This window comes from Berghia stephanieae, chromosome 3 (genome assembly GCF_034508935.2).
Source record: "Berghia stephanieae isolate SIO BIC M18660-M18661 chromosome 3, UCSD_Bste_1.3, whole genome shotgun sequence".
NCBI lineage: Eukaryota > Metazoa > Mollusca > Gastropoda > Nudibranchia > Aeolidiidae > Berghia > Berghia stephanieae.
This window is the reverse complement of record NC_088362.1, coordinates 59839917-59849916: the sequence shown is the minus strand read 5'-3', so window position 1 is coordinate 59849916 and position 10000 is coordinate 59839917. Positions and strand designations below refer to the sequence as shown.

The 10000-nt window shown below is 38.7% G+C and overlaps 1 protein-coding gene across 1 annotated transcript in view; it reads left to right on the top strand.

Moving 5' to 3' along the window:
- Positions 1-10000, top strand: part of LOC144968109 (dermatopontin-like) — a 29362-nt gene that overhangs the window by 1150 nt on the left and 18212 nt on the right. The window contains exons 2-3 of the mRNA XM_078906110.1: positions 215-423; positions 2095-2260. The gene's annotated coding sequence lies outside the window, so the exon portion shown is untranslated. The remainder of the gene's footprint in view (positions 1-214; positions 424-2094; positions 2261-10000) is intronic.

Here is a 10000-nt window from a genome sequence, read left to right as displayed (position 1 = left end):
CAGGACTTCCTTGGTTTGCCCCGTGCCTTTCTGCCAGCTACGTTTCCTTCTAGAACTGATTTTTGGATGGTGTTGTGTCTCACGATGTGTCCATAATAAGTCAGTTTTCTCATTTTAACTTCTTCCAAAAGTTTTCTGGACCTTTGGCCTGCACCCCTATGGTATGAATAAAGGGAATTTTATTTATTTATTTATTTATTATTTCATTTTTCAGGTTCTTCAGTTCGGATCAAGATCAACAACCATTACAGCGATGACGTGATTCCGAAATCTATCAATATCAGGTGTCATGTGGAGAAAACAGGAAACTGTGCTAAAACAGACATCTTACTGCAAGTATCCAAAGCCAACGGCAAGAGAATCGCCAGTATTAAAAGCCCCAATAAAATCAATTACGGTCCACTTCAAAAGACAAGCATAGTGGTAAGTAGTAGTAGTCGTTCATATTAAACTTGTGATCTCTCATAGGCTTCAACAGTCATGACGTCACTTCCTCGTAATGACGTATAGTAACTTAGTGACTATCGGAACAATGGCGGACGCCCTTATGAAATATTTCTCCGCCGAGCATAAAAAGTGTATCCAGAGGAGATAAAAATTTTTAATCTGATAATGTTTAGACTTTTATACATTCTGATCACATGACACATGAAAAGTTCTAGTCAGCATACAGAATAAAAAGTCCCCATTTTTTTTTGTTTACAGCCAGGCTGCTCACCGTTGCTGGGCGACGTGACATCAGACTATTGAATCCAATTGTTTATCTCTGACAAATGGAAGAAAGTAGTCCTTCAGAGCCTTGGAGCTCTCATGGGGCCGGAGTTTATCCGTAGCCATTGTTAACTTATAGCATGACAATGACCAATAAATGACGTCAAAAGACAAGTCTTTGGCCACAAAAGAATACAAATCGTGAGATATATTCAATAGTTCAACCAATGGAATCACTTGATTTCTTGAGCTCTACTAACGACAACTCACTAGACGCTGCACAAACCTAAAAAAATGACGTCAAACTGTAAGTTCTTGAGAGTTCTAATGTCAGGCTATGTTAGCGATGGCTACGGTTTATCCCCCTTTTTCTATAGATAGTATGCGCTTGACTCACAACATTGCCATCCGGAAGTATAACGGACCAACTCACAAAAATCTGTGTAACCATGCACTTTTATAGTCAGGTTAATACAGTTAAGTGATAATTACTCCTAAACGTGGATGGCAAAATACAATAACAAAGACCTGAGTGACGTCAAATTCATTCTATCTATAGCGTAAAACGGACAATAGCAATTGTATGTTATCCTTTGGATAGGACGATAGTCTGTCGCAAAGTACTTTCCGCCGAATCTAACAGACTCAGCTACCCATTCCCTGCTGGTTGGACAGGAAGCTCAGAAAAAAAATCTCGTTTTACCTGGGATCGATCTCGGTCCCTTTGTCAGTGAAGGGAGTGCTCTACCAACTGAGCTATCGGGACCTCTCTCTCTCCCCCCCCCCCCCACCATGGTGAATGTTTTGTTATATTACAAAATACACTTCATACATCTTTCATCACATTAAGAGGGACGAATCAAAGTCAGTGGGTAAATATAGTTACACAAAATTGTCCTCAGTTTAGATCAAATTGACCACAATACGGCCGTACTTCGGGAAAAGGCCGATTTAAATGACTCTCATCCTGACAAAAACTCTCAAACCTGGGACTTCGCGAAGTCTTCCTTTAAGTCCCAAGTTTGAGAGTTTTTGCCAAGATGAGGGTCATTTTAATCGATCGATATTTGAAGGACGAGTTTTCTGGCCCAAATTTTAAATATGGGGTTTTCCAGAGTACGACAGAATTCATTTTTAAGTACTCCCATGTAAATTTACCAGAAGAAACAAATACAGCATTATTGTATCACAGTCTTCTACAATTATTCCGAAATTAAAAAAAAAAAAAATTAAGGACAATAATTATTGTTATTATTATTATTATTATTATTATTATTATTATTATTATTATTATTATTATTATTATTATTATTATTATTATTATTATTATTATCATCATCATCATCATCATCATCATTATTAACATTATTATCCTTCACGCAGGCGGACGGACATATTGATGATGATGACATCTCAAACAGTTTCCTCGAAGTGACTATAGAGGAAGTAATGAAGGAAGACTCCGGAGTCTACACATGCTCTATGTTTTATCTTGACGATGCGGGGCAAATGCAACAAGAGACGGCCAACGCAAACATCACTATTGAACGTAGGTGACGATTGTTGCACTAAATAATATTGACTAGATAGATACTGTGTATTAATTAATTCTGCGTAGGATCAAACAGATTGAAGGAGGAGGAGGAGGTGGTGGGATAATGTAGGAGATGACGGTAGGAGAAGAAGAAGAAGAAGAAGAAGAAGAAGAAGAAGAAGAAGAAGAAGAAGAAGAAGAAGAAGAAGAAGAAGAAGAAGAAGAAGAAGAAGAAGAAGAAGAAGAAGAAGAAGAAGACGGAGAAGAAGAAGAAGAAGAAGAAGAAGAAGAAGAAGAAGAAGAAGAAGAAGAAGAAGAAGAAGAAGAAGAAGAAGAAGAAGAAGAAGAAGAAGAAGGCGTACTACTACTACTACTACTACTACTACTACTACTACTACTACTACTACTACTACTACTACTACTACTAATACTTCTACCACTACTAAATGTGATGCCGCGATTTTTTGCATGCTAGCTTATAATACTTTAAGTGACATTAGGAATTTTGAATACCGATAGTGGTGGACCAGTTTTCTCACAATGCCAATTTCCTTTGATTTCTCCATCAGTAATGGTGTCTTGATTCTCTTTCCCGTGGGAAAAATATTCACAACAAAGTTGCATTCAATGGTGTAGCTGAGCAAATAATTTTGGGTTGTAAATAAGTTTGAAATAGTGTTTGAATTAATGTAATAATAAATATCACTTAAAGTGTACTATACTTAACAGTTTTGAAAAAAAGCTCATAGTGTTTAATGTCACAATGTATATCTTCCCTGGTGGAAAACGGAGATGAAATCTATAGATAGTTCGAAGATGACGTCACTCAGGTCTATGTAATTGTTTTTTGCCATCCGCGTTTATGAGTAATGCTCACTGAACTGTATTAACCTGACTATAAACGTTCATGGATACACACAGTTTTGTGTGTTGGTCCGTTATACTTAGGATGGCAATGTTATGAGCTTCTTAGTCAAGCGCATACTATCTATTGGACGACACAAGCAGCCCGTGAAGTGCGTATGATGTAACCCCCAACCCCCCCCCCCCCCCCCCCCTCAAAAAAAAGAAAAAAAAAAACACACAAAAAAACCAAAAAAAAAAAACAGGGCGTCCTCCGAATTTTTACACCTGCGACGAGGAGAAATTATGCCTTTCACAAAAACAAAATCCCCGATAACTGTTCAGCCTGACGACACATAAAGGTGACACAAAGGTTACTCATCGAGCAGGGTACATATTTATCATTCTTGAATTATGTTCACTGGGGGCCGGGGGAGGAGGGGGGGGGGGGGGGTTTGAGTGTGATAATGTGAAATGTCACTGAATCTAAACTTCTTTAACACCAGATTCCATTAAAATTTTGTTCAGTTTAATCTTTCAAAGGGACCGCAGCTTTCAGATACAAGAGGTGCATAACCATAATGGCAATGTTGCGAGCTTCTTTGCCAAGCGCACACTATCTATATATTAAAATACGATCGCTGTAAGCTTTTATTCTTAAACAAACAACAGCCTCACGAGCGCCTGTCAGTGCTAACGCTTTTTGTATTAAAAATCAACAATACAGATAGAATGAAGATGACGTCACTCAAGTCTTTGTTATTGTTTTTGTCACCCACGTTTATGAGTGATTCTCACTAAACTGAAGTAACCAGACTATAAACACATAGTTTTGTGTGTTGGTCCGTTAGTATTCCGGATGGCAATGTTGTGAGTTTCTTAGCCAAGGGCACAGCATCTATAACCAAACTTCAAAACTGAAATGGGTTTTATTTTCATCACAACGAGAACATCGATAGGAAAAAGTGGCAAGAAGGCTGGCAAAAAGAAAAGGAGAAGACAAACTAGTAACCCTTTCCTTACCAACTATCGGAAAATCGTCACATTCTTTACGATACAACCAACATTTTTCTTATTCAAATTCTTTTGTACATCACAACATTTTCAAATAATGAGCAGTGTGTTGTAGAGCATGTTTTGCTACAGAAATTATGTATGGCAAGAAATTAACTGCTATTGTGTTTGAGTGATAAAAAAATGTATTTTTGTGTTAGTTGGGTGTGAAGTTTTGGGAAGAATCCTCAAAATGGCTGGTAAGGAGAGAGTTAACAGCAACCGCCCCAGAAACCCAATCACTGTCATCTTCATGTACAGCTGCAACAACAACAACATCAGCAACAACACTAGCGACTACCACACCTACTACATCACCATCATCTCGATCACTTTTACTATCACCATAGTTGTCGTCATCAGCAACAGAAAATGAAAAAATAATTGAGCTTTTCTAAAAGGGAAATATCCACTAAACGTGGTCAAAGCGATTTACAAGGGGTCCCTGGACAATAGACAAACTTAACATGTAGGACGGGACATGACGCCTGTTAAGCGATATAACAATTCTTTTGGACAGAAACAACGCTGTTTACGGCCATGTACTGATTTTACACCTGAGCACGGTGAGAGAATGTGAATAAAGAGCCTTCTCCAAGGACTCAACTATGCGCCGATTCGAAAGCGAGTGTCGTACCACTAGTCCACATGGCCGGACAACAGTAATTGCATCAACATCTACATCATCTCATCTCATGTAGTTCCATATCTGAAGCAGACGTCGGAGGTCATCTTCCGCCAAGCTGATCTATCTCTTGCCAATTCTATTAAAGCAGCGCCACCTTTCTCAGCTTCATCTGTCCAAGTTCTTATCCCTTTCAAATACGTTATTCTTTGTCTTCCTCTTATTCTTTTTCCATTCATCTTTCCAGTCAAGGCGAGTATTTCCAAACCAGGGTGGCGGATAATGTGTCCTAAAAATTCCATTTGGCGTTTGATGATTTTTGTTATCAGTGATCTTTTTCTGTTTGCCATTTCTAAAATTTCTTCATTTCTTTTCCTTTCCATCCATGACACCCTCATCATTCTTCTGTAAAACCACATTTCCACTGCCTCCAGTCTTTTAACCATGGTCTTGTTTATGGTCCAGCTCTCACAACCATATAGCAGCACAGACAGTACATAGCAATCCAGGACTTTGATTTTTGTTTTCATGCTAATATTCCTGTTTTTCATAATTGTATGCAGCTGGTTGAATGCATTCTTCGCCATACCTATTCTTTTCTTTATTTCACAATCTGATTTTCCATTGGATGTTACATTGAAGCCTAAATATTTGAAACATTCAACTTGTTGTATTGTTTGTCCTCTGCTTGTTATTACACAGGCTGGTGGGTTATTATTTTTAGATACCGTCATACATTCTGTTTTAGATATATTCAGTTCCAGTCCCATATTTTCACTACTCCTGACTACAACATCCAGTAATTCTTGTAGTTCATGTTCAGATTCTGCCAGTAGAACCGTATCATCTGCATACCTCAGATTTGTTACATTCTTTCCTCCAATACACACCCCCTTCTTATGTTCGATATCTCTTAATATCATTTCACTATAGAGGTTGAATAAATCTGGAGACAAAACACACCCCTGCCTAACTCCTCTTCTAATAGGTGTAAAACTGCTTAGTTCGTTGTCAACACGCATTGCTGCTTCTTGTTCCCAGTACAAATTCCGTAATATTCTTAAATCTTTACCATCAATGTCCAAGGATGATAGAATTTTGAATAGTTTTTCGTGTTGTACTTTATCAAAGGCTTTTGAATAGTCGATGAAACACATATACAGATCTTTATTTACTTCAATACATCTTTCCATCAGCATTGATAATGTGAGTATTCCATTTCTGGTACCCTTGTCCTCAACAAAACCAAATTGCATCTCCCCAATTTCAGGTCGTATTTTATTTCTTATTCTTAGTAAAATTATCTTCAAAAGAATTTTTGTGAGGTGGCTCATTAGGCTAATAGTTCTGTGTTGTTCACAATCAACTGCCCCTGGCTTTTTTGGTAGTGCTATAAAAATGGATCGTTTCATATCAGTTGGCATTTTTCCTGTGTCATACACTTGATTTAGAAGGTTTGTGATGAATTCAATCCCCCATTCACCCAGGCCAGTCAAGGCTTCAATTGTTATGGCATCAGGTCCTGCAGCTTTTCCATTTTTCATGCTTTTCATGACGTTCCTAACTTCATCTTTCATTATAGAAGGCCCTTCCAGTTCTTTTATCATAGGCATTTCTCCTCGATTATCAAAAAAAAAAGTTCTTCAATATATTCTGACCATCTGTTTAGAATGCAGTCTTTGTCCATGATGGTGTTTCCACGCTTGTCTTTGATGCATCCACTTTTAGCACCTGATTTAGTTTTGTTTGTCACTTCTTTGATTTTCTGATGGAAGAATTTGCCATTTTTTTCTTTGCAGGACATTATATAGTGACATTGTTCATTTATCCAGTCTTCTTTAGCTTCGTTGCATTTTCTTTTTATCTGCCTGTTCAGAGTCTTGTATTTTTCTTCCTGATTTTTGGCCTTTCTTCTCTCATTCATTAATTCTAATATCTCTGGAGTAATCCATTTCTTCTTCTGCAACTTAAGTGTGGTTGGAACATTTTCTTCTAATGATGCAGCAACACTGTCTTTAAACTGCTCATATTTCTCTTCTATATCTGTTAGTTCTCCAAGCACTTCAAACTTGTTTCTTACTGATAGTTCAAATTTTTCTTGTATCTTCTGTTCCTCCCGGAGAATGTCTAGTTGGTATTTAGGTTTAGCCTTTGCTCTTTTGCAGATTTTCAATTTAACTCGTATGGGGCATAGCACAGGTATATGATCGCTGTTACAGTCAGCCCCCGGCATAGATTTGGCATACAAAACCGAGTTTCGGAAACGTTTGCTGATGAGTATGTAATCTATTTGGTTTCTCACTCCATCTCCAGGACTTTTCCATGTCCACTTCCTTCTATTGTGGTTTGTTGACCAAGTATTTGTGATTGTCAGATCATGTTGACGGCACCATTGAATAAGACGATCACCTCTGTCATTTTTGTCTCCCAGACCATGTGGGCCCACAATATCTTCTATTCTTTCTCGGCCCACCTTGGCATTAAAATCGCCCATGATGAGTTTTATGTCTGAAGACTTAAACTGATGCATTGCTTTATCTATTTGTTGATAGAAATTTTCCACTTCTTCATCATCGTGACTGGTGGTTGGGGCGTATATTTGTAAAATATCAAAATCAAAAGGTTTTGCTTGTAGTTTGATTGCCATTACTCTGTCTGATATGGGCCAGAATCCTTTGACTGCTCGCGCCGTTTTATTATCTAGTATAATTCCAACTCCCCTTTGGTGTTCTCCTCCTCCTGAGTATATAATTTTACAGTCATCATAATTAAGTTCTCCTGCTCCTTTCCATCTAACTTCTGATAATCCTAAAACATTGATATTCAATCTCTTCATTTCCATAACTACATTTGCTAATTTTCCTTTCTGGTACAGACTTCTTACATTCCATGTTGCTGTTCGTAATGTTTGGTGGTGCACAGTAGCTGGATGACGGTCGAGAGTCACCTGTTCACCTGCATGACTATCTCTACCGGACGAGGCTGTAATCGAGTTGCTCGAAAAACATCCATTGACGTCGTTGACTAGATTCGCTTGGACGGACATCATGACGATCTTGGGATGATACGTCAGTGGTTTCCCGTTGCCTTCTGACGGATTTTTATCTGGTTTACTCCATAGCCTTTTGACCTCCCGGTCATAACCCACAAGGCAGTGGGAGCATTTGGCAGGTTTTAAGGCGCCTCCCATTCACCTTGATAGTCCCTTCATAGAGTATATGAGGCATTTTGTATGTGTAGCTGTGCTGCCAGACTACCCAACCTCACTCTCCACGACTATCGCCAGTTGGTCCGCGGCTTTACAGCTAACCTATAGATCAGGATCTGTAGGCCGTTCCACGATCCGCCACCTGTGGACGCGCTGGGTTGGGGATGGTCGCCCCAGCTGTACCCAGATCTACATCATAGGATTGTAAATATGCATGGTCAGCGACCAATCCGTCACAAACACAAGCCTCACCACCATCCCGGAGGCCTTCCGAAAGCTCCTCTTGCTACCATTTCTTTCAATTTTTATTTTCACAGTGGAACTTATGTCATGCGTTAAAAAAAATTCAATTTGCCAATATATAGTAGAATCTTAAAAAGGCTAGAACAAACCTTGATAGATTAGTGAAAGTTGAAACTTTCCTAATACAACCATTGTTTTGGTTTTCCGCCGTAATTTTGCCTTGTGAGGTATTGAAAGCAGTCCTTGGGTTTATTTTCTCAGGCTTAGCTCAAGGTCAAAGGATTTTTATTCTACTTGGGTTAGTCATAAGTCTTAGTAAAGGTGATAGGGTGTTTGTTTTTCCTATTAGGGTTAGTTAAAGGTATTAGGACTTATCTTTTCTTAGGGTGAGTTTCTCTTAAGACGAGGAGCTTTCGGAAGGCCTCCCTATATATATATATATATATATATATATATATATATATATATATATAATATATACTAGTGATCAAAATAAAGTATACACATGTTTTACCTACAGAATTGATATGGAATATTGTTCTGGTTTATTTAAAACCTATGTGCAATCATAGTACTATCATTTATCTTTCATTTTGTTGGAATTTGTAACGTTTATGGTTGATCTTGTATGCAACATAGACTTTTTAAAACATCATCTTCAAAAAGAGAAGTAACAAGTCAAAACATACACTATAATTTTAACAAACAATGACATTTTAATAAAATTACTTGCGTTCATTTCATTTGAAGTGAAGGTGAATCTAATTCAATCAGTCACGTGTATGTCCCCCGTTCGCTATCACAGCATTGCATCTCCTACGCATGGGATTGGTCAATCTGGCCAGCTGGTGTTGAGGAATGTTATCCCAAGCTATTCTTATGGCGTGTAACAGTTGTTGTTCATTTTGTGGATCTAATGAACAAGCTTGGCTGCCGATTATGTCCCACACGTGTTCTATCGGATTTAGATCGGGGGATATTTCAGGCCACAAGCTGAAAAAGTTCACATTATTTGCTGCTATAAAATCCCTTGTTACAATAGCTCGGTGGGATGGTGCATTGTCGTGTTGAAGTGAAAATTTAGGATGTGCATGAAAAATAGAATAACATGGGGTTGTAAAATGTGCTGGATGTACCTTGTACCGGTTAGGGATGCATTTACTTGGACTAGAGGTGTCCTATAGTCTCTGCTTATTCCACCCCACACAAATCATTTGTCCATATCCTCTGTTTGGGGATTCCAAGACACAAGAATCGTAAAATCACTCGTGTGATCTTCGGTATCAACGTAATCTACCGTCATTTCTTACAATCACAAAGCGTGATTCATCTGAGAAGAGAACAAATGACCACGCATGCCGTTGTCCAGCGCAGACGAGTACGGGCTCACTGAAGACGGGCCAACCGGTGATGTGCCCTTAGAAGTTGTCGCATGAACGGACGTTTGCGATAATGTCATGCTCTCTAAGTCTGCGAAGTAATGGGTGTCGACCTAGGACTTCATAATTAATATACAGATGTCGCTGGTGTCGACTAATTCGTGTACCTGGGAACTCGCAGTTTAGTCGCCATCCTAAAACAATCCCTTAGTTGTAGGGTGCGTATAAAACGGTCCTCACCTTGTTACTCGAGGTCTGCCAGTTCGATCTCAGTCCCTTACCGTTTGTGTTATTTCAAATCGATCCACTAAGGAATATACAGTTCTCCTTGTGATATTAAACATTCTTGCGACATTGGTCACAGACTGTCCAGCTTGAAGATGACCAATGTCACGTGCACGTTG